Genomic DNA, 23,018 nt, shown 5'->3' with positions numbered 1-23,018 from the left:
ACAACACATTCTTGATTCCACTAAATACACAGCAATACCTTTGAACCGTGAATATTGCGCTTCGAAGTGGATATTGCTGATAGGCCTGGATTAACCTATGATTTTGTTTGTTTAGGATTATCGAAATAGATCCATTTCTCATCCCCAGCAACAATTCGATACAAGAAACTTTTTATTTTTTGTCTGGCGATCAATGAAATGCAAATATTCAACTATGCCAATTATGCTATGTTTGCAATTGCATTTTCCGGTAATTGATGTGGAACTCTTTCCTTCTTTGTGAATTTTTTCCATATCATGTAAACGTTTAGTAACTGTTATACGATCACCACTTAATGCTTTGGCATGTTCTGAAGTGTTGTATTGGATTTTTGTCCAATAATGCTTGCAAATCTCATTTTCAAGCTTTTTCGCTTGTCCCGAACGATCTTTGTCGTTAACATTGAAATCACCACTTTTGAATAGCCTACACCAAGATTTACATGTCTTCATTGATGGAGCAACACCACGATAAGTTTCTATCAGAATTCTATGACTTTCAACCGTCGTTTACTTCTAATTAAAAAACAAAAGCAACGCATCGAAAATGCTCTTTAGGAAGTTCCATTTCTCAGATGTTATTAATACGATTTTTATTGCGTCTATTGTCAGTAAATAACTAAATATCATTGATTGATATTAGAGCATTAAGAAACAATAGCTGTGATTGGAATCGACAAAACTGGCATTAGTCCGTCTCTTGTAAAACCTTTAAAACTAAATCACACTCCTAATATATAAGAATTACGAAAGAGACGTTAAACATGTTAGTGCTTACTTGACATGACGCTTTAACGATTGCTTAAATGTTATTGGCATTACTCGAATCCGTCATCCAATTTGGCATTCCTTTAAGAAGAAGCAATGTTGCTCATTGCTTTCTTTCTTGTTTTCTGGTTGCGGAATTCGCAAGAAAGATGGCTGCGCGATTGAAGAGCGCTGTCTTCTTGGCTAAAATTACACGGAATAATCCTTTGTCAGTATTGAATGTAAAAAGTTTCATAATGTAAGAGGAGAGAGAAAACAAGTCGCGAAACACTCTTCGCTTACAATATCCACTATGCAAGTCGGTATGCGCGTGTAAATGATTAACTTTCAGTTCTCCTCTGAACTGCCTGAGTTCGGAGCTGAACTTTCAGAGCGCTCATCTCGCGAGTTGAAAAATGCGAAGTTAAAACTGCAAGACAGAAGGACGTGCAAGCAGGCGCTTGTCAGGAATCGCTCGATGTATTCGAACGAACCGTGACAGGCGTGCAATAGGAAACAATGATTGCTTATCTGCCGCGCGGCGTGACAGGAATATTCGCGCGCCGCGAAGACTCAGGTCGACGGCGAGAATCACGAGTATTACAGTTCGTAAGCCTTGTTTCCCCTCTCCTCCTCTGTCTCTCTCTCCCTCTCTCTCTCTCTCTCTCTCTCTCTCTCTCTCTCTCTCTCTCTCTCTCTCTCTCTCTCCTTCTCTCTTTCTCTCTCTTTCTCTCTCTCTCTCTCTCTCTCCCTGGTTAATACATAACTTACGAAAGTTCCCAACAACTCGCTTAAGTGACGTTCCCCTAGCCGGTTAATTCTTTCGGTATCGGCTTATACAGCTCCCTCTGTTCGTCGCCCCGTGACAGAGATCACTTATTTCCGCCTGTTACTCTTCGCCAAGTTCGCGATACGCCTCGCACAAAGGATTAATGTGTTCGCGCACACGGTGATCCTTCCTCGCTAACGGATACGCCGTTATTGTGGCAGCGTTACCTTCGGTTTCTCATAAAGGAGCGCAGGAGGAGTGGAGGAGGGAGGGAGGGATGAGCGACAATCGATGTTTCGTAAATATTATGGCAAAGTAAAATTGTGTTGCTCAAACGGCAAACTTCGGTGCGTGCGATTTTCCCAATAAATCGTCGCGATAATAAATAGTGTACAGGGTGTAACAGCAACATACAGGTCAGTATGATGGGTTGCTTGCCGCTATTCGGATGATAATGCAGAGGTTGCCGAAAAAATCACTCGTTGACTTTATTGATAATGATATTTACAGTGTTCCCAGTTATGGCAAATGCAACTAACTTTGCACTATGATCGTTGTGACAATATATCGGCCGTTTACTGACAGGAGTCGAGCCTCATTGAATTAGAAAATGTTTAAAAAATAAAACTGAGAAATAAATATTACGGAATAAAGCAGAATAAACAAGAGTAATACTTAAAGAGATAAATAATACAACATATTTCCTGGTTTTGCATTATTTCTTAATTGTTTTCTTACGTTGAAAAGTTCGATAGAAATTGAAGATTAGAAAGGACGATACAAAAATATTTAAAGATTTTATATACTGTATTTCATCTATGTTTCTATGAAAGATTGCTTCTGCAAAAGTATGAAGGGACTAGAAACGCAGTATAAATATTGGTTGCAATTTAATCGACCGCAACTATCAAGCCATATATTTTCGATACATTATAGTCTTGTATTTTGGCATCGAAAATAGGGCCTTTTATAATCTATAGGGTCATTATAGTCTTGTATCTTTTATCGAAAATAGGGTCTGTTTTTCGAAAGTTTTTGCAGTTTGATAGTTACGGTCGATTAAATTGCAACCAATATGTATATTGCGTTTGTAGTCTATTCATACTTTTGCAGAAGCGATTTTTTGTAGAAACATGGATGAAATACAGTATATAAGACTTTTAAATATTTCTATATCGTTCTTCCTAATCTCCAATTTCTATCGAACTTTCCAACGTGAGAAAACAATTAAGAAATTATGCGAAACCAGGAAATATGTTGTATTATTTATCTTTTTAAATATTACTCTTACTCTGCTTTATTCTGTAATATTTATTTCTCAGTTTCATTTTTTAAACATTTTTTCTAATTCAATGAGGCTCGACTCCTGTCGATGAACGGTCGACAAACTGTCATAACGAACACGGTGCAAAGTTAGTTACATTTGTCATAACTGGGATTGGAAATACGGCAAATATCATTATCAACAAAGTCAACGAGTGACTGTTTCGTAAACCTCTGCGTTATCATCCGAATAGGGGCAAGCAACCTGTCATACTGACCTGTATGTTGCTGTTAAACCCTATACGCGTATGCAAATTTGTAGAAATCTGGTTCTACGTCGCGTAGTACGATGCGCTATTATAATCGACGCTATTTTTCCCTTCATTGTTCTTGTTACAGACCCTCGGCAGGCCAGTCAAGGAGAAATAAGGGCCATCCGACTGTTCTCGAAGGTAGGTGCCTCTTTACTTGTTTCCTCGAGTCCTTTCAAGTTGAAATTTCCAGCTAGCTCGTAAGATATCTCGAATAAACTAGCAAGATTTGGTTGGGTCGAAACTCGAAATTGCTATCGTTTCTCGACCTTCTTCGACTGTCGGCGTCCTGTTTATTATAATTAATTATCTCTATGGCGAAATTCGCGTCGACGATTTGTATGCGTAGAACGAGAGGAAGGAAGAAGGAAAAGCGAGCGAGCGCACATCCGACGCACGTTGCGAGAAATCGGTAGAACGCACAAATCGCATCACGCGATTCCCCGCTCGCTCGTGAAAAGCTGCGAGAAGCAGCAAAAAGCTCGCTGGAGTTAAGCTCGCGGGACGCACGGAGACGTTCGTATGCTTTGTGATGTTTGCTCGACGCGACAAACGTACTCATGCGCGAGTGCAGCGCTTTGCTGTGCGAGGATTATAGAATAGTCACGAGTCTCCCTTTGACGTTGTTTTAATATAAAACTCCCAGAGACAGCGTTTTATACAGCGAGAGCAATGATATAGTGATAATTATGCAATAATTGCGGGATTATTTCCTCGAGCGCTTGTTTCGTATAATAAATCATACATTATCTCGAAAATCCCATCCCTCATATTCCGATAATCCCCAATATCCCAATTCGATATGAATACGTGCGCACGCGCTACGATATTATTTCATCGTGCTTTCAATCGTCGTTCCGTTCGCTTCAAAATCTTTCGAAGATACAGCGATTTCTCTTACACGGAAGAAAATTTCACGTGGAGGAGCATACTCGCTTCGTGTAATTGATTTTCTCTTATTCGAGGAACAAATGGAAACTCAATTGTAGGAGTAAAAGAAGTGCCTGTAAAGACCCTTTCGGAATTAGAAATGTTTTTTGGTTTTAATGACACAAGTTTAACGGACAAATATTACTATCTTAATATCTTACCGTATTATTACTTTCATATTTACCAAAGGTGTTTATATATCTTTTTTTTAATTTATGTATACCTTCTACTTAAAAAATACCCGGAATTGCTCATGTAAACGACGCGCGTTTATGACATCTCAAAATCCTTTTGTAATTGAGTTGGTACCACTGTATTTCTCATATAGAATTAGAGTGCGATCTGTCAGTTTGTTCGTGGCAGCTATTTATGTCAGTCGCCTTCAGGATATTGAATATTGTGGAGCAAAGAGTTTGTCTTAAATTTTGTCTTTTTAATTAAATTTCTTGCACCGATGCGTTGAAAATGCTACAGAAAGAATACAGGGATAACTATATTAAAAACACAGGCATATAAATGATATAAATTATTCAAAAACAGTCGTACAGCCATCGAAGACTTACCTCGTTCTAATCGCCCATCCACGTGAAATACCGACGAAAACGAGTGAAGAAATTAAAAGAGTGAAGAAATTAGTGCTTGAAAATCGCCGTGTGAGTGAAAGAGAGATCGGTGCTGAGCTTAACATATCAAATTGCTCTATCCATACCATTTTGACCGAAGTTTTGGGCATCAGACGCGTTGCGACATGGTTGGTACCGAAACAGCTGAATTTTTTGTAAAAAACTACTGCAAAAATGTGGCCGAAGGAATAATTTTTTAAGCACCTACAGACAAAAACATTCATGTAACGCATTATGATTTCTCAAAACTCAGATTACCGCTTCGTGATAAGCGTTTTCAGATGACTGAGATAGTAAAAGAGAAAGGAACTCAAAGCCATACTAAAATCGGCTTATAAAAAATGTTTCGAAGATTGAATTAAGCGTTGGCTCATACAGAGTCAGCCAAAAGTTCCGGAACGGCTAATTATTTCAAAAAGTATTGATTGTTTAAAACAATGTTTGGAATAAAAGTTGTAGAGCTTAAGAAACCTATCAGAAATTGATAATTGTTTGATTTTGGAATGACCTTGAGAAACATTTTTTTATTTGCCTAATATTTTTTGAGATATTTAAGAATAACTTGGTAACTTTTTCAATATTTAATTTACGATATCTCGCTAACTGTTTGTTGGGATAAAAAAATGTTTCAGACAAAAGTTGTTCAAATTAATTGGTGGAAAAAGGCGGTGTAATAAAAAATTGGAGTTTCCATTTAAGATTTTTATGTCGACCTTGATAACATTTCTCAAGGTCATTCTAAGGTCAAATAATTATCAATATCTGATAGCTTTTTCAAGCCCTACAACTTTTGTTTCAAACATTGTTTTAAATAATCATTATTTTTGAAATAATTAACCGTTCCGGAACTTTTGGCAGACCCTGTATGTATTGCACGGAGTAGGAACTATTTTGAAGGTGACATAATACATTTACCTGCATAATTGAATATTTTGTATTTTATGTGAAACAAATGCCGATTCCGGGTGCTTTTTGTGCAGAATGTATTCTTCGTCCAGAAATTATGTAGAATTTCTATTTAAGAGAATTATACTAGATATTTTCTAAGATACAGTTGAATTGATTCGAAGAAGATTCAGCATTTTTGAAAGAATTTGTAATTTAATAACATGTAGATGTTATCAAGCATATATAGAAATAGGTAAAGAACATATAGAACACATTTTGTAAATATCAGAGTAGTAATAAAGTAATAATGTGGCAAGATACTCTTTCTTCGTTAAATTTGTATGAACAAAATCAAAAAACACTGATAATTTTGTAAAGATTAATTTTTCTATTTCTATTAGGCACTTTTTACTTACAAGTAACACTACCCAACTGTCACTCACCGATTTCAATAAAATTTGGCATGCACGTATAACATTGAAAAGTATTGAACACGTGTTTTTTTATATCGGCTGACAACGCATTTTAAAGGTGGAAATCATCCCTTGATCCCTGAACATGAAAGCACTATTTTAACCTTTTGTACATATTACATGTGATTCTCGCCAAACTTGTCTTCCATTGAACTAATCAGTAAGGGATTTTTAGGGTCGCTGGTTACGAATCTGGAGATAAAATTACAAAATTCAAGATGGCGGACCCAATGTGGCGGACCGAAATTGTAAAAAGATGGCTAATTCAAACCAATTTTGGTATCTGGAGGTTTTTGGGATCTCTAATTACGAATCTGAAGTTGGAAGTCAAAATGTAATTTGTTTACCGCACTTTATTATTATTATTATTATTATTGTAATGTGTTTTACTTGTGAGATTTTTAAGAAGGTTTATAGTAAACTTTCATGGATATTAATTATATAAATTTTCTGGACGTTAAGATTAATGTTTTGAACATTAATAGATTTTTGCTGTTCAAGTCCAGAATTTAAATAAATAATATGAATGAATATGAATAAATATATAAATAAATAGAATATAAATAAATGAATAAATATAAGGTATAAGAGATCAAGATATCTATATCTATATCTTATCAAGATATATTAGAATATCATTACATATTCCGCTCGGATACTGACAGATAATAATTTTTTGGAAGACCAACTTCTTAATCTGAAAAAAACTGACGCTACAGGTCAATTTTGAATACCGATTCATTGTTAAATTCAGTAAATGTAATTGCCTGAGGTAATATCCTCCTTCACTGGTACAATTTCGATCTGTCATATTGCATCATATTCCGCGATCTTGAATTTTGTAATTTTATCTCCAGATTCGTAATTAGAGGCCCCAAAAACCTTCAGATACCAAAGTTGGTTTGAATCAGCTATCTTTTTATAATTTCGGTCCGCCATATTAGATCTGCCAACTTGAATTTTGTAATTTTATCTCCAGATTCGTAATCAGCGACCCTAAAAACCCCTTACTGATTAGTTCAATAGAAGACAAGTTTGACGAGAATCACATGTAATATGTACAAAAGGTTAAAATAGTGCTTTCATATTCAGGGATCAAAGGATAATTTCCACTCTTAAAATGCGTTGTCAGCCGATAGAAAAAAATGTGTTCAATATTTTTCAATGTTCTACGTGCATGCCAAATTTCATTGAAATCGGTGAGTGACAGTTAGGTAATGTTACTTGTTAGCATAACGGGTACTGTCTACTTAAAAAATTTTGAAACCTTTTTTGTAATGTCCTGCATGTCCTGCATATTTCGCATACAACACGTGTGTTTAAAAAAACGTCTAACGAAAGTATGCCTCCTTCTTAATATCTTTAAAAAGACGTCTTTGAGACATGTGTGTGTTGTGTGGATCTCTCCCTAAATTCGGCGTATCCGAGAGCTATGTACGTTGAGTTTCAAAACGGTATGAATATTTTTTCTTGAATGCAGTCCGAAACACAGCCGACGGGCCAATGAGACAGCTTTTTCTTGAAAAGTTGCCAGAAGTTGAATTCTGTGTTCGGTCTGCCATCGGCTGTGTTCCGAGCTGCGTAAAATAGAGTTCGCACCGTTTTGAAATCCAGTGTACTTACATAACGCATTGGCGCAGACTTAGAGAGAAAGAGAAAGAGAGAGAGAGAGAAAGGGAGAGAGAGATAGAGAGAGAGAGAGAGAGAGAGAGAGAGAACCGGTTGGAATGCAATTTACCCCAACAATTGTTCTGCGAAACTGTTCAATCAATCACTACGTTTGCGCTAATGTATGTGTCGATGTTTATACGTACAGCGAATATACGAGTTGTATTTTACATATTATACATCTAGAAAACCGAGTTTAGCGTTTTAGTATATCATAAATGTCTGTGGCTTTTTTAAATGAATCTTTTCGCGGTGGCAGAAATATCGTTATCGAGTCATGATTTGCTGACTGGTTCCCATTCAGTTGCTCAAATTGAATTTTTTTTGGAAAATTGTAACTTATTAGTGACGACCTAATCGATTTCAATGACTTCGACATGTGTCAAGGACATGACTCTAACTTGCAAAAAGTATTATCTTGTTAGTCGCTCATTGTTTATTAAAAAGTTATTAACAAAAAGAATTTTATAAATAGAGCCTATTTTTCCAACACAGTGTACATTAAAAAATGTTAAACAATGTATATATATGAGCAGAGAAGAGACGAAGCATGTATCCCCTTCTCGAAAGAAAACTTATCTTGACCTAATCTAATCCTAACCTTAACCCTAACCTAATTTATACATCTTTGCATATAGCGTTGTGGATTTTAAGAAAACCTTTTCAACAACGTTCAACTATGTACAAAGATCTATTTGTATATAAGTTGGGTTAAGTTAGGTTAAATTAAATTTTTCGAGAAAGGGTGTAAATGAAGAAGCGAAGCTTCCCTTCGTCGCTCATATGTACTTTAACATCCTTTAATATACACTGAAAACAGAATAGGCTCAGAAAAATAGGTCTGTTTAGGGAGAGGTCTACAATACACAAAGACGTCTTTTTAAAGATATCAAAAAGGGATCATACTTCTTTTACACGTTTTTTTAAACACATGTGTTGCATGCGAAATTCCTTTTGTCAATAACCCTTTAATAAACAATGAGCGATCTGAAACCTTTTGCAAGTTAGTCAAAGCCATGTCCTTGACAACATACAGGATATTCCATGAGAAATTGTTGAAAGTCATCAGCTGTCATTTCCGAGTATATTCAGTTATTGTAAAAACAAAAATTGCGTTAAAAAAAAGAAAGTCTATAGTCCTTAATTGGTATAAATAAAATTTGAAAAATATCCGTGTATCAATTTATTTCGTTGATAAAAAATGATGGAAAATTGCTAATGATTAAATAAGCTAATGATAAACATTTTCGAGGTGCGCACCATCTGAATTTGTACAAAACTCAATTCTTTTACGGAAACTGGTAAAAACTTTTAATATGTCATCCTTAATATTACTGACAATCTTTTTAATACTATTAAATCTGGCACCGGATTTCCGGCATAACAATTGTTTTTAATGTACCCCCAAAGAAAGAAATCACATAGTTTTAAATGCGGTGGCTATTCTAGTCCTCCCTAGGCAAATTTGGAATATCCCTAATCGATGACTAGAGTGCCATAAATTTTATAGATTGGTTCGTCATGGTGTGTTTAGTTAACAATTAATGAGATGTTATTTTATATGGGTGCATATTCAGGAAATGTTTTAAAATGCTGTGTACAGTTTTCTGATATTTGAAGAGCTTGGATATTTGAGCAGCTTTTCGAATGGAAGCACTTGGATTTTGTTTAAAATAATTCATAATTCCTTCAATATGTTCTTCTACAGCTATATACACAGAAGGACCCGGTGGATAGTGTTTACGGTCTTTGGTAATTCCATATTACATAAAATTATCGATAATTCTGTTAAAAACAACATAAAAAATTATTTTAATGCAGATTTATTGCCAAAAATAGAGTGACGTAACGCCTGAGTTTAAATAATTAATGAATTCTAATCTTTCCAGTGTGTTTCCGCTCATAATTTTATATATTCCTTATTTAGTACGAAACCCGCTATGAGCGCTATCATACCTTTCCTTTAGGAAAGAAGCATTCGATAAGATAGATCTTTTCTTCCGTTGTTAGATTATTCATTTTGACACACACAGACTTGCTTCTACCATAACTAGAATAAAATTGCGGACCTTCAGGTGGACGACCATTAACCTTAAGACCTGTTCTAAAGTCATAGAAGGGAGAATTAATCATTTAGTTTCAACAACTTCCTACCGAACACGTTGTATGTTAAGGTCATTGAAATCGGTGAGATCGTTATTAATATTAATATTTACCATTTTCTTCGTGCAATTTGTGCGATAAAATGTGGGCCAAACAAGGGAATTCGGTAACGAGAAACGATATCCTATTATCGCAACCGAGAACATTCGTTCAAATATTCAGCCGCGTTGAAACCCGCTCGAGATAACCGAGAACAATTGACTGAGTATAGAAATCTATTACAGGAACTTTCTGCTCTTACAAACGAGTTTCCGTCTAGTCCCCAGACAACGGAAAATCAGTTACACGAGTTGAGTTTTCTTTTGTCCGCGTAGCTGCGCGTACTCGTGTTGCCAAGCGAGTTGTTAAATACATGTTGGTTGACATTTTCACGAGCATAGTTGATCGGAAAACGCACCGAGAGGCATAGGCCATTCCATGTGAAGAACTGTTTGTTCGACTGTAAAACTGGGGAAAAAAGACCAGAGCGTGGTACTTAATAGAGTCTTTTTTGCCGAAGTATCTTGTGCTCTCTCCGTTCTTGGGTTCTCTCTGTTCTTCTTTTTTGCCTATTTAGGTCATTATCAGACTTAACGACGACATCGTCGTGCTCTGTTCGCGTCGGAGATAAGCCTCACCGTTGACGTGACAATGAACAAAGTTCAGTCGGAATCCGTGACCGACACTCAAGCCGTCCTTCGCCGCGAAATAGACGAACAATTTAACGCTCAGGGCGAGTCAAAGTCGATTTATGTTCGTCGTTCTCCATGGAGGCGACGACGACAATTTCGGAGCGGTCTATCTTCGAGCAATTTCACACGGCAGATTTCATTGGTGCGGCGATTAATTTTATCATCGGTTTACTGCGCGGAGTAACGCCTGAAATTGGCAGATGTAAATTATTAATAACACTCAAATTCTCCGCCCGATGCTCGATGCGTTTTCGAAACGTCAGGTGCGTCGCGAAACTTTCGCGTGTAGTCACGTTTCATTTGCGCCGTAAGTGCTCTTCCGCTGTGAACATGTCGGGAAACGCGAACGAAAATGAACAGGAGCAGAACGGGAAATTATTATCGGCAAATGAAACAATCTAATTTAACGCTCGCGAAACGCTCGGACATTACTACAACGCAACGTCGAGCACGAGCGGGGGCTATGATTTTCGTTAAACGAAAGTTTGGATCACCGACCCTTGGCTGCTGACTTTCGAAGCGTCAGACTAGAAGGGTGGAAGTGCGGTTGCGCGCAGACACCCAGTATATCTGCGCATAATCCCCGAGTTACAAATTCTATTAAGCGGGAACGAAGGAGAGAATGGAGAAGAGACTGAGGGATTAAAATTACCGAGTGTCTTATTAAATGGAGAGATTGCACTCCCGCGTTCACGCCCGCGCGCCACTTTCTTCCAGCGCGGTCAAATAATGCACGGGACTCCGCTCCGCTCCGGTGAAAATATTTCCAGGCACGATCGTATGGTCCTTAATTGATGACCTGCTCGATGGATGCCTTGAGACGAATGGGAATTCACGTAACAGCGATTTAACGAGAAACTTAACAAAGTCCTTCGTTTCTTATCAGGTGAGCAAAAAAGTTCTGGGCTCCTTTTTTTACAAAATTCAACCTTTATTTAAAAACAAACAAGAAGATATTAATCAGCGAAATATTCTCCGTTTGCAGCGATGACCTTTTACTATCTTTCGGGCAAATTGCGAATTCGCTGGTGGTAAAAGTTCACCGGTTTCGAAGCGATAAAGTCATCAATGCATTTTCGTATCTTTTCAAGTGTCACGAAATATGTATCAGCTAAGTAATGGTGCAGCGACCGGAGTAAGGGGTAATCGGAAAGCGCCATATCTAGGCTATACACCGCGTGCGGGAGAAGTTTTCAGCCTAACGCTAAGATATGGTCCAGAATCGCTTTCGCAACATGTGGTCGAGCATTGTCATGAAGCAGGATCACTTTACAATGTCTTTGGATAGTAAATGGCCTCTTTCCCTCGCATCGCTTAAATTGGTCAATTATTGTTGATAATACGACATATCTTTCCAACCCCACCAGATGCAGAACAAAACGTTTTTAACGTGGATATTTGACTTTGGCGTTGATGTTGAAGGTTGATCAGGGTCAACCCGTGATTTTTTGTATTTAGGGTTATCATAAAGGATCTACTTTTCACCGCCTATAATGATTTTGTGCAGAACATTCTTTATCCAGAACTTTGAAAACAAAGTGAGTGCGGTATCGTCGATTTTTGTTATCTTTGGACAGTTCATGCGGGACCCATCTGCTTTCCTTCTGAATCTTTCCCATTGCATATAAACGTATGGAAGTGGCTTGCCGCGTAACGCCAAACTGCTCTGCAAGCTCCTCTTCAGTTTGCGCAAAGTTTATATTCAGCAATGCTTGCAATTCATTCGTTTCAATCTTTTGAAGGCGTCCAGCACGCGGTTCATCTTCAAGACTAAAATCTCCTTAGCGAAATTTTTGATACCACCCTTTACACATGGAACAACTTACAGCGTTCTCACCATATGCAGCACAAATCATTTCAATGGCTTCAGCAGCATTTTTCTTCAGATGAAGCGCGAAGTGGGTGGAAAATCGAATATTTTGTTGCCATCATGTCTTGTGTCACCGTAAACACTACCGATTTTTGAGGTTAGGTGCACTAAACCAAACACCAAACCGCATAGCATTTTAAAAGGTCAAATGTCAATACTTTAAACCGCAGAAGGGCGGGAGAATAAATAAAAGAGTGATGGCAAAAAGACTTGTTTCTTCGCCCATTTTTTGAACCTCGAATTTCAAATTTTTTTTATGCCAAACAGTGCTATATGATGGGACATTAATCCCAGAGAAATTTTAAGATGAGTATAGGCACAGTTCCGTAAATACGAAGAGGTGAAATTGATGGTTTCTCACAATCCATGAAAGTACACGAAACTCTTCAAGAGAGAGAAAGAGACAGAGAGAGAGAGAGAGAGAGAGAGAGAGAGAGAGAGAGAGAGTCCTTCCCATATCAACGAATAAAATATATATAACAAAGTAAAACATATCGTTTCTTAGCTTTGTGAAATTAGCTCGCGACTTTAAACAAAAATGTTTTTCTTGCACTAAACATGTGCCAAATTGTTTGTAGAAATATGTAGTGAAATAATTTTCGTTTGTAGAAAAAAAATAAAAAGTTGTAAGAGGGGAGGGAAAGGGCCGCTTCCAAAATTGAAGGGCTGAGTTCAAATCAAACCTAATAGAAGCCAAATCGTTTGTAGAAATATGTAGTGGAAGAATTTTCGTTTGTAGTTACTCAGGAAAAAAGTTACAACCCCTCCAACTAGCAAGGATAGAAACCAGTGACTCTAATTTCGCCCTTGTTGTGGGACCTGACTTGAAACTGATCCAAATTGATGCCAAAGAATTTGTAGAAATATGTAGTGAAAAAATTTTCGTTTGTAGTTGCTCAGAAAAAAAGTTACACACCCTTAAGTTCTAAAGGTAGGTATTTTCGCCCCGTTGTGGGAGCTGACTTGAAACCGGTTCCAATCGACGCTAAAGGGTTTGTAGAAATATGTAATGAAAGAATTTTCGTGTGTAGTTGCTCAGGAAAAAGGTTACAATCGCTCTAAGTAACAAAAGTAGAAACTAGTGACTCTAATTTTGCCCTTGTCGTGGCGGCTGACTTAAAATCGATTTAAATCGACGCTAAAGGGTTTATAGAAATATGCAGTGAAAGAATTTTCGTTTGTAGTTGCTCAGAAAAAAAGTTATACACCCTTAAGTTCTAAGGGTAGCTATTTCCGTCCCATCGTGGGGGCTGACTTGAAACCAATTTTAATCGATGCTAAAGGGTTTGTAGAAATATGCAGTGGAAGAATTTTCGTTTGTAGTTGCTCAGAAAAAAAGTTACACACCCTTAAGTTCTAAGGGTAGCTATTTTTGCCCCGTCGTGGGGGCTGACTTGAAACCGATTCAAATCGATGCTAAAGGGTTTGTAGAAATATGTAGTGAAAGAATTTTCGTTTGTAGTTACACGACAAGGGCGAAATTAGAGTCACTAGTTTCTACCCTTGTTACTTAGAGGGATTGTAACATTTTTCCTGAGCAACTACAAACGGAAATTCTTTCACTACATATTTCTATAAACCCTTTAGCGTCTATTTGAATCGATTTTAAGTCAGCCCCCACGACAAGGGCGAAATTAGAATCACTAGTTTCTATCCTTGCTACTTACAACTTACAACTTACCTTGCTACTTACAACTTACAACTTACCTTGTTAGAGGGGTTGTAACTTTTTTTCTGAGTAACTACAAACGAAAATTCTTCCACTACATATTTCTGCAAACGATTTGGCTTCTATTAGGTAGGAATTGGTTTGAACTCAGCCCTTCAATTTTGCGGGCGGCCCTTTCCCTCCCCCGTTGCAACTTTTTTATTTTTTTACTACAAACGAAAATTCTTTTACTACATATTTCTACAAACAATTTGGCACATGTTCAGTGCAAGAAAAATTTTATTTTTAAAGTCGCGGGCTAACTTCACAAAGCTTCGTTTCTTATGGATTTTTTTACGCCGGATTCAAATATGACCTTAGTTTTTGTCTAGCATGAAAATTCCCCGAGACAGAGGGAGTTGAAGTGACGCTTGACATCGCCCTCGGATCGGGATGCTTTTCTACTGTGAGTCACCTTGCCTCTCACAGATTGGGGTGCTTTTTCAATGTGCATTGTGAATGAGAATTAATATCTTGACAATAAATCGAGAGATCAGGTATATTTGGATTATCATCCGCTTGGGACCTTGAAATGATTTTTAATTGATTACTAAGTTAGTAATAGTTTTTGCATATTTTGCTCTGTGATGGAATGTGGTTCAATTCTTCTAATTTCCATTTCTTCGGATTATTTTTCCACAAATTGTTAACCATCACCAATGAATTCGATATGTCTTCGATAAGAAAAAATGTATCATTTTTCGATCTTTTTTGATCATTACAACCTAAACACTTACTGAAAGGCATTGCTTTATTGAAGAATCAACGATCGTCAAGATATGAAAAATATATCTGATAAGACAAAAGAATGTACAAAAAATTAGGATGAAACAAAAGAAAAGTAGCGAGAAACTCACTTCAACAATCAATAAACAAGAAAATGGAGAACAAAAAAACAAGTAACATCAGAATGAACGAAAAATCAATTGAGAATATTATAGTCTTGAGCAAGATAAACTGTAGAAAAGGACTCCAATTAGACTTATTGAAAATATAATGATAATTTCCGACACGCAAATACATAAGGTTGTTTGTTCACACAATCTATGGAATATACTTCATATGATACGAGTATAGTACTACGTAGTATAGTACTTCAACTGCGAGAAAACTTGTGAGTGCGTCATGTAGCGAGATTCTATCTTTCAATTTGAATATTTCCTCGGTAATTGAATTGCTTCAAAGACTTGGTCAATGATTAATAGGGAACATATTTTCAGGATGCTTTATAAAGCACCCCTCTCATAAATGAAATATCGGTGAATAGTTGATCATTCATTCTCTGAACAATGAATCGTAGATGATCCATTCGACAGAAAATACTCTCAATATTATGTGAACTTCACCCACACATTCTTCCTTATGCAATACACCTGACTGGCAAACAACACTTTCACCCTCTTGTATCTCCGGAATCGTGCCGATGGTCATCTTGAAATTTTACTGGGATTAATATTTCATCTAATAATATTATTTGCCATGAAAAAAGTTTGAAATTCGAGATTCAAAAAATGGATGGAAAGATCCCGCACAATTCCTTATGTAAATTGGATTTCGGTGAATTTGGCTGAATATTTGATATTCAGTTGTAGATCTTGTCTCTCTGATAAAAAGTTTCCATAGACACAACCCCCAATAATTGACCATTTGACTTCTATGAGGCGTCAAATGACAAAAGTGTCTAAAATCACAATTTCTTATTTTCAATGAGTAAGATATATTCTTACTTTGATTTACATCTAAAAACTTTTTTCTATATATATTTAAAAATAAAAAGCTATAAAAGGGACATTGACTTGCAGATGATGACTTGATTTCAGAGATTTCAGTGATATTAACATTTTCTATGTGAAGCACGTGTTTCAATGTATAATACATTGACCACTAAATGTACCATTCGATTATGTTTCATTTTCTGTTGAGAATACAAAGCATAACTTTCTTAATTAAACTATATTTTAAAGGAGACTCATGTTAATCAAGCACCCCGATGTGAGAGGCAACGGGACTCACGTTAATCAAACTGTTGACTTAAATCTTTGAAATCAGATTATCAACCTCAAGTTAATGTCACCTTTATAACTTTTTATTTTTAAATATACATATAAAAGAAAGTTTTTAGATGTAAATCAAAGTAGGAATAGTAGGAATACATCTTACTTATTGAAAATAAGAAATTATGATATTAGACACTTTTGACGTCTCGTAAAAGTCAAATGGTCAATTATTGGGTGTTGTATCTATGGGAACTTTTTATCAGAGAGACAAGATCTATAATATATCAAATATTCAGCCAATTCCACCGAAATCCAATTTACATAAGGAATTGTGCGGAGTCCTTTGCCATCACTTTTTAACCCTTTAATGCCCGACTTTTTTTTATAAGTGTTTTAAGAATAAAATTTGGGTTTTTTTTGAACTGAGACTATAAGTAGTGATAATAAAAAAAAACCGAGATTTTATATCTACGAAAGACTACCTTTCCAAGCAGAAACTACTTCCAGAAACGAAAAATACGCCTGATCGGTTAAATTTTTTTTTTAGTTTTAATAATTTTATATCATATCTAATAGTTGGAAAAATTCCTCGAAACATAAAACTTATATTCCGAACTTGATCTTTATTTACCTGGAATGAAATTGCATAAAGCATCGAGAGATACAGAGGGGAATTTTACAGGTTTTGCAAATTATTTTTGTCCTGCTTTGCTTCCCTTTCGAGCTGCACAATTGATAATGTCTATTACTGTTTTCCTTAACAGACATGTGCTTGTAACACTTCCTGATGTACGAAAAACGAAAACTAACAATCGACTTTTGAACGGAAAATGTAAAGTAATAGTCTACTTCTGAACGAATAAATTTATACGGACTTTTGAACAGAAAATGTAAAGTAATAGTCTACTTTTGAACGAACAAATTTGTATTCTTTTTTTGTAAATATAACGGTAAAAATGATAAACATGAACACACTCAGAGATGGTTATCCAGATGGAAAAACCGTATAACAATTACACGGAAAATCAGCATCAATCGTTTACTTCTGAATAAATGAGTACATGAAGTTTCCGCTTTTCGTTTGTTGGTTTCGTTAGTTTGGTTTTTTTATCATTCGTTTTTTATTTATTGGTAAATATGACTTGGATCCTAAAAGTATATACGAAGTGAGCAACCTATATAGAGAAAAATGATGGGTAATCTATACTCTGATAGTCAGCTTGACATTTTTGAGCTGAAACTTTACTATATTTGTGAGTATAGTTTATCATTCAGAGCGTTAAGCTTACTATTTCAGAAGAATATCTTATAGATCACCATTTAGATAGTCAATCGTCCCTTCATTTTTCGCCGCATAAAAAATTGTAGGTCATCAGGTTTCACGAAAATAGGTTGATTTCTTAATTTTCGTGTCCACCATATTGGATTCGTCATTTTGAATTTCTGTATTCTTTTAATTTCATATTTTGCATCTGAGAAAGCTTCCAAATGTATAAAATTATAACAGATACCAATCTATTCATTTATAGTGCACTTCTAGATGTCAGTAACAATGCTAACTATGCCTACTTGGAATTTGACAAAACATGTTATCATTGAAACTGAGCTAAAAACAGATTAAACTGAATCTACATACAATCTATATACCATTTTTTAGGAGAAGAATTCACCTTTACAGTGCAGGTGCAAAGAAAACGAAAATATCTCCTTTTTTGACTAAGTTATGGATTCTTAAATGCGTTTCTGGTAACTATAGTTACCAATAGGCGTTAAAGGGTTAAATTGTGGTTTTGATTATATGAAATCTAAAACCCAAAACTTTTTTGCTCACCTAATAAATATCTGAGCTCCGAGGTGACATTTTTCTTATCGAAGTGAAAATCTTCATTTAATTATCGTGCATGTGTTTGTGTGTGCGTGTGTGTATGAGATGTAGTCATGTTCCTGGACGCGACAAGTGCATCTGCGAAAGCTTATTGCGCTTTTTTCGCGTTCTCGTAGTCTCAGCTTTAATTCGCGCATCCCCCTTTTTGCTACATTCGCTGGAGAATCAAGCGGCCCGAACTAATTACGGCTGACCGAACGGTGATTAAACTTCGCTAATTGTCGCACCGATGACGCCCGGCCGCCTCTGATAAGCGGTCGCGCCATTCCGCGAGCCTGCCTGCGTCGCTCGAGATGCGATTCCCATTGTGGTGCGTTTAATGGATAGCATGATGCGTTTTTCTAATTGCCGCAATAAATCTCGAAATAAGAGTACCGATTCGTTTTTAAACTCGCCTCGAGAGGAAAAGGAACGATGCCGCTCTCCTATCTCTCTCTCGTACTCCTCACTGCATTCCTGAGCTTCATGGCGTTTCTCACGATATTCAACAAGGAAGGATACAGCGATATAGGACGAGGCACGGACAAAACCTAGCGAATGGAAATGCGACGTAGGGCAGGCGTCATGAACAGGAGATAGCGTTATCAGAATTGCCTTCGGGAACTCCACTAATTTTAACTAACAGTGGAAATATCGCGAAACTTTTGAGCGGTGAGCCCTCGCCAAATTTATCTCTCTATCTCTCCTAAGAGATAGATAGAGAGAAAGAAAAGAATGAGAGAGAAAGGGTGGGAAGGTGGTACGGGGGGAGACAGCTTCTGGCGCTTTCGCCCGTAGCCTCTTACTTATCCACTCGCTTTACACAGCGTCCGGGAGAAGGGATAGAAGGGAGGGAGGAGAACGGAGGCTTTAGTACGCCTTTAAAGTATGGTATAACCCTGAAAATTATAGCGCGCCACCGGCGCAGTATGCCTGGCGGTGGCAACTTAATAAGCCGATAGGATACGATCTGCGCGAGAGCTGAGAAAGTGGGAGACAGAGAGACCGGGAGGAAGGAGGAGGGAGCGCAGCTCTCGCGCGCTAATTATTTGTGATTATGACTTCATCGGCGAAGTAATCGTGTACGTTGATATTTGCATGCTCGGCCGCTCGCAAATTACCTCTTGGCGATGATGCTCCGTCGGATTTTTTTTCCCTTTTTCATTTCACCACCTATGCAGTGTCAATCTTAATAATGCAATGTCTCATGCAATTAGATGATAATTCTCCCCTTCCGACAACTCTCCCTTGTTTAGCAAATATCGCCGCATTTTTAGCGCTCTCATGACGCGACTCGTCCATTCCCGCGTGATAGAGAAGCGCACTTGATAGAGTGGACCGTATCTCGAACTAAACTTGCAAGAGCCCATTGTTGCCCGGATCGAGTCCCGCAAAGTATGTATATATCGTTAGTTTTACGACGTGGTGCCTATAACGGCCGCGCCGCTCCGCCGAAGGGTTAAACTTTAAACACCCTAATTACCAGGTTGAATTTCCCACGAGAGGCGATAAAGGGCTCGTTGGAATTTTTATACGCGTATGCAAATCTCGACGTTACGGACGTGCTGTAACATGGTGGGTTAACGCTTGCCACTTCAGCACCACCACCACTACCACCATCACTACCACCCTCACCATCTCCCACTACCACCGCTACTACCATCACCTCGTCCGTTCGAGTGCATATCGCTGATATGAACGGCCAGTAGATACAACCTTGACTGGTCCGCCCGGCCACATTAACTACGTGCCATAAGAAGGCCGCTATTGAGTTTTGCGGCAGTTTATCGTGACCGTAACTAGAACGGCTTTATATTTTGTTGATAAGCCCGCGGGATGACGGCGTACGTCATCTCGTCCTTGGATTATCGTTGCATTAACGACCGGACGAACAAACGCGGTCTCTCTCATTTTTTCTTTCTCTCCCCCTTTTCCTCCCTTCTCTCTCTTTTTTCTCTCTTTCTCTTGGCTATTCATGCAATTAATCAAGAACGTCAAATCACTGATAACAATATTATCGAATCGATAACATTCTTGGTGAAAAAGAGCAAGCACACACGCCGATATTAATTAATCATTGCGTTGCGAGTTCATGCTTTAAATGAATTCCACAACGGAATTTATAACAAAGCTGTCGCATTTTCATGAAGGAATATTCGAAAAATCTGAATTATATTTCCAGATGCACACATAAAAAACATAGACACGCGCTGCTCGCAATTCTTCAAATGTCCTCTGCAGCAGGAGACGTCGGGGAAATGTTCGCGAAAAAAATGCTGTACTAAAATTTTACGTGTTCGCATATCGCAAAAACGCCATATAAACTTTGAAAATCATCAAAAATTAAAGCGGGTTTTTCCTCCCGGTTGCACCTAGTTGCGCGCAGTTTTCCGTCCGCTTAGCGCGACACACCGCATCTTTCTCCCTTTTTTTCTGCCTTTTTTTATGCCGACGGTTAAAGTTGTTAGTAGTAGCTTAAATTCGCGATTTAATTGAAACCTCGCGCGGAATTCCACGTGCTTGCGTACCTAAGCGTGAGCAATGCACGTCGTTGAACTTTTTTAATCTGAGTAAAATGTTTACCAAGCGGTTTGCGAGCAGCACGTATTTCCTTTTTTTATTGCCAGAAAGAGAGACATGGAGAGAGAGAGAGAGAGAGAGAGAGAGAGAGAGAGAGAGAGAAAGAGAGAGAGAGAGAGGGAGGGAGGGGGGGAGGGAGGGAGGGAGGGAGGGAGGGAAAGGAAGATGGTGAATGAAATATAGAAAAAGGTACAGGAAAAAAAAAGAAAGGGAGGGAGAGGGAGAGGAGTAGTGAAAGAGATGTAGAAAAAGGCATGGAGAGAGGAGAGAAAGAAAAGGTAGGGAAAAAGGTACGAACAGAATTTACATGATTTCGTTTTCTGGTGACAATAAACACCATACACGGTGATCTCGGCAATTCGGACATTTTTTCCGCTCCAATGAAGTACAAATAACATTCGCGCACAACGAACCAAACCGAAGGAAAAGGCCACTGGATGCGTTGGTTTCCTCCGCATTTTAACGAAAACTCGGATCTATATTAAATCCTAGTGGCGGCCCCTATGTTGATTTTAGTATAGCGTGGCGGTCGTTCGGTTTGCCGTAGGAATTTCCCGTGCCGAAAAAGCCAATCCGCTTGATTGCGGCTCCGAAAATGCCCGTTCACGGTATGGCAGTCTGTCTCAAAATTCGACAGGCAATGAACGTCGACGGCGAAACCGCCGGCCGGCCAGCCGGCGTGCTTGGGCTTTATCGAATTGTTGCGCGCGGAATGTCGATTTCACTTCGCTCATTTGTGGCCTTAATATCGAAACAATCGAATTAGGCGCGGGCGAATTCAACCGTTGTCTTTCTCCGAGGAACAAACGCGCGGAATACCGACGACTGGAAGATTCATTTATGCGCAATCTTAATTCGTTTCCACCCGCGTACGCGGCGTTGACCTCTCGTACATGCCCACACACGAAGAAACAAGATTGATCGAATCAATGTGACGTATATGAATGAACCAGATATGTTTTGCTTGAAGGAAACAGAATGTCCAGTACGTAATATCAAACTTGATTCAAAAACAGGGTCGAGAAGTAAAGCGTTACTCCATTATCGTTAAAAATTTTTTCTTCTGTTGCGACTTTGTACCGATTTCTTTTTTCATTAATAATAATAATGCAATTGCATCTCTTGGATAACAATAAAAGATATAATCGTCACTTTTATTATAATTTTTCATACACTTTAAAATGAGCGGATTCGAATCCTAAGAAAGATTTTCATGAAGATCTTAAAGAATATGATAACGGTTAATTAAGTTATTTCTCTTCATCGAGTAACGGTAACGAGTTATTTTTTTTTTATGAATAACTAATAATTGTAACACGTTACATTTTGAAGATAACTGTCCGAATTTTAACAAAATCCGGAAATTCTGTTTCTTCGAATCCAAACGCTGTCGGCTCGTTTATTGTTACACTACAAACAATTTTTTTCTTCCGTGTCCCTTCGTTTGCGGAATAGTTATCACACGGTTTTACGGATGTTTTACCAAAGTTAGAACAAACACATCAAATAACACGCTTACACTGCAAATCGGAGTGTGTTATTTTGACACGCGTAAGCGTGTAATTGGCTGAAGTTTTCTCTACACGTTTTTGTCATCTTAAATTACGCCATTTAATTCGTTTAGGCATCATTCAATACGTTTAAACATATTAGATAACGCGATTCAAGACAAAGAAACGTGCGAAGAAAGCTTTACTCAAATATTACATGATTTTATACGTGTTAAAATCAGGTTGGTATGTTTTAAACTTTTTGTTTAAAACAAGAGTTTTAAACATGTTTCGAACATCCGATAATTTTAAACGTATATATTTTTTAGAAAAGTATTTCATATAAATTTTGGACGTATAACTATTAATGATATAAAGGAGCCCGCACAATTCCTTATGTAAATTGGATTTCGGTGGAATTAGCTGAATATTCGATATGTTGTAGATCTTGTCTCTTTGATAAAATGTTCCTATAGGCACAACCCCCAATAATTGACCATTTGACTTTTACGAGGCATCAAATGTCAAAGATGTCTAATATTACAATTTCTTATTTTCAACGAGTAAGATGTATTCCTACCTTGATTTACATCTAAAAACTCTTTTCTGTGTATATTTAAAAATAAAAAGCTATAAAGGACATTGACTTGAAGATGATGGCTTGATTTCAGAGATTTCAGTGATACTTTCATTTTCTATGTGAAACACGTGTTTCAATGTATGATACATTGACAACTAAGTGTACTATTCGATTATGTTTCACTTTCTGCTGAGAACACGAAGCACAACTTTTTTAATTAAACTGTATTTTAAATCGTAACAATTCAGAATATTTTTGGTTCATTTACAATTAAGACACAAGCGTGCATCATCCATCAAATCAACTTGCCATCAAATCAGCTTCTTCGCACCTTCTCACAGCTATTTCTCGTTTTATCGCATTATCGTCACCATTTAATCAAAC

At 37.4% G+C, this 23,018-nt stretch overlaps 1 protein-coding gene across 1 annotated transcript in view; it reads left to right on the top strand.

Annotated features, from left to right (window-relative positions):
* The window catches only part of LOC105186174 (leucine-rich repeat-containing protein 24), a 318,562-nt gene that overhangs the window by 171,078 nt on the left and 124,466 nt on the right, over positions 1-23,018 (top strand). Inside the window, exon 2 of the mRNA XM_011146217.2 lies at positions 3,218-3,270. The gene's annotated coding sequence lies outside the window, so the exon portion shown is untranslated. The remainder of the gene's footprint in view (positions 1-3,217; positions 3,271-23,018) is intronic.

The sequence above is a fragment of the Harpegnathos saltator genome, unplaced genomic scaffold (assembly GCF_003227715.2).
Source record: "Harpegnathos saltator strain DR-91 unplaced genomic scaffold, Hsal_v8.6 scaffold25, whole genome shotgun sequence".
In the NCBI taxonomy this organism is placed as follows: Eukaryota; Metazoa; Arthropoda; class Insecta; order Hymenoptera; family Formicidae; genus Harpegnathos; species Harpegnathos saltator.
This window is presented reverse-complemented; position numbering and strand designations above follow the sequence as displayed.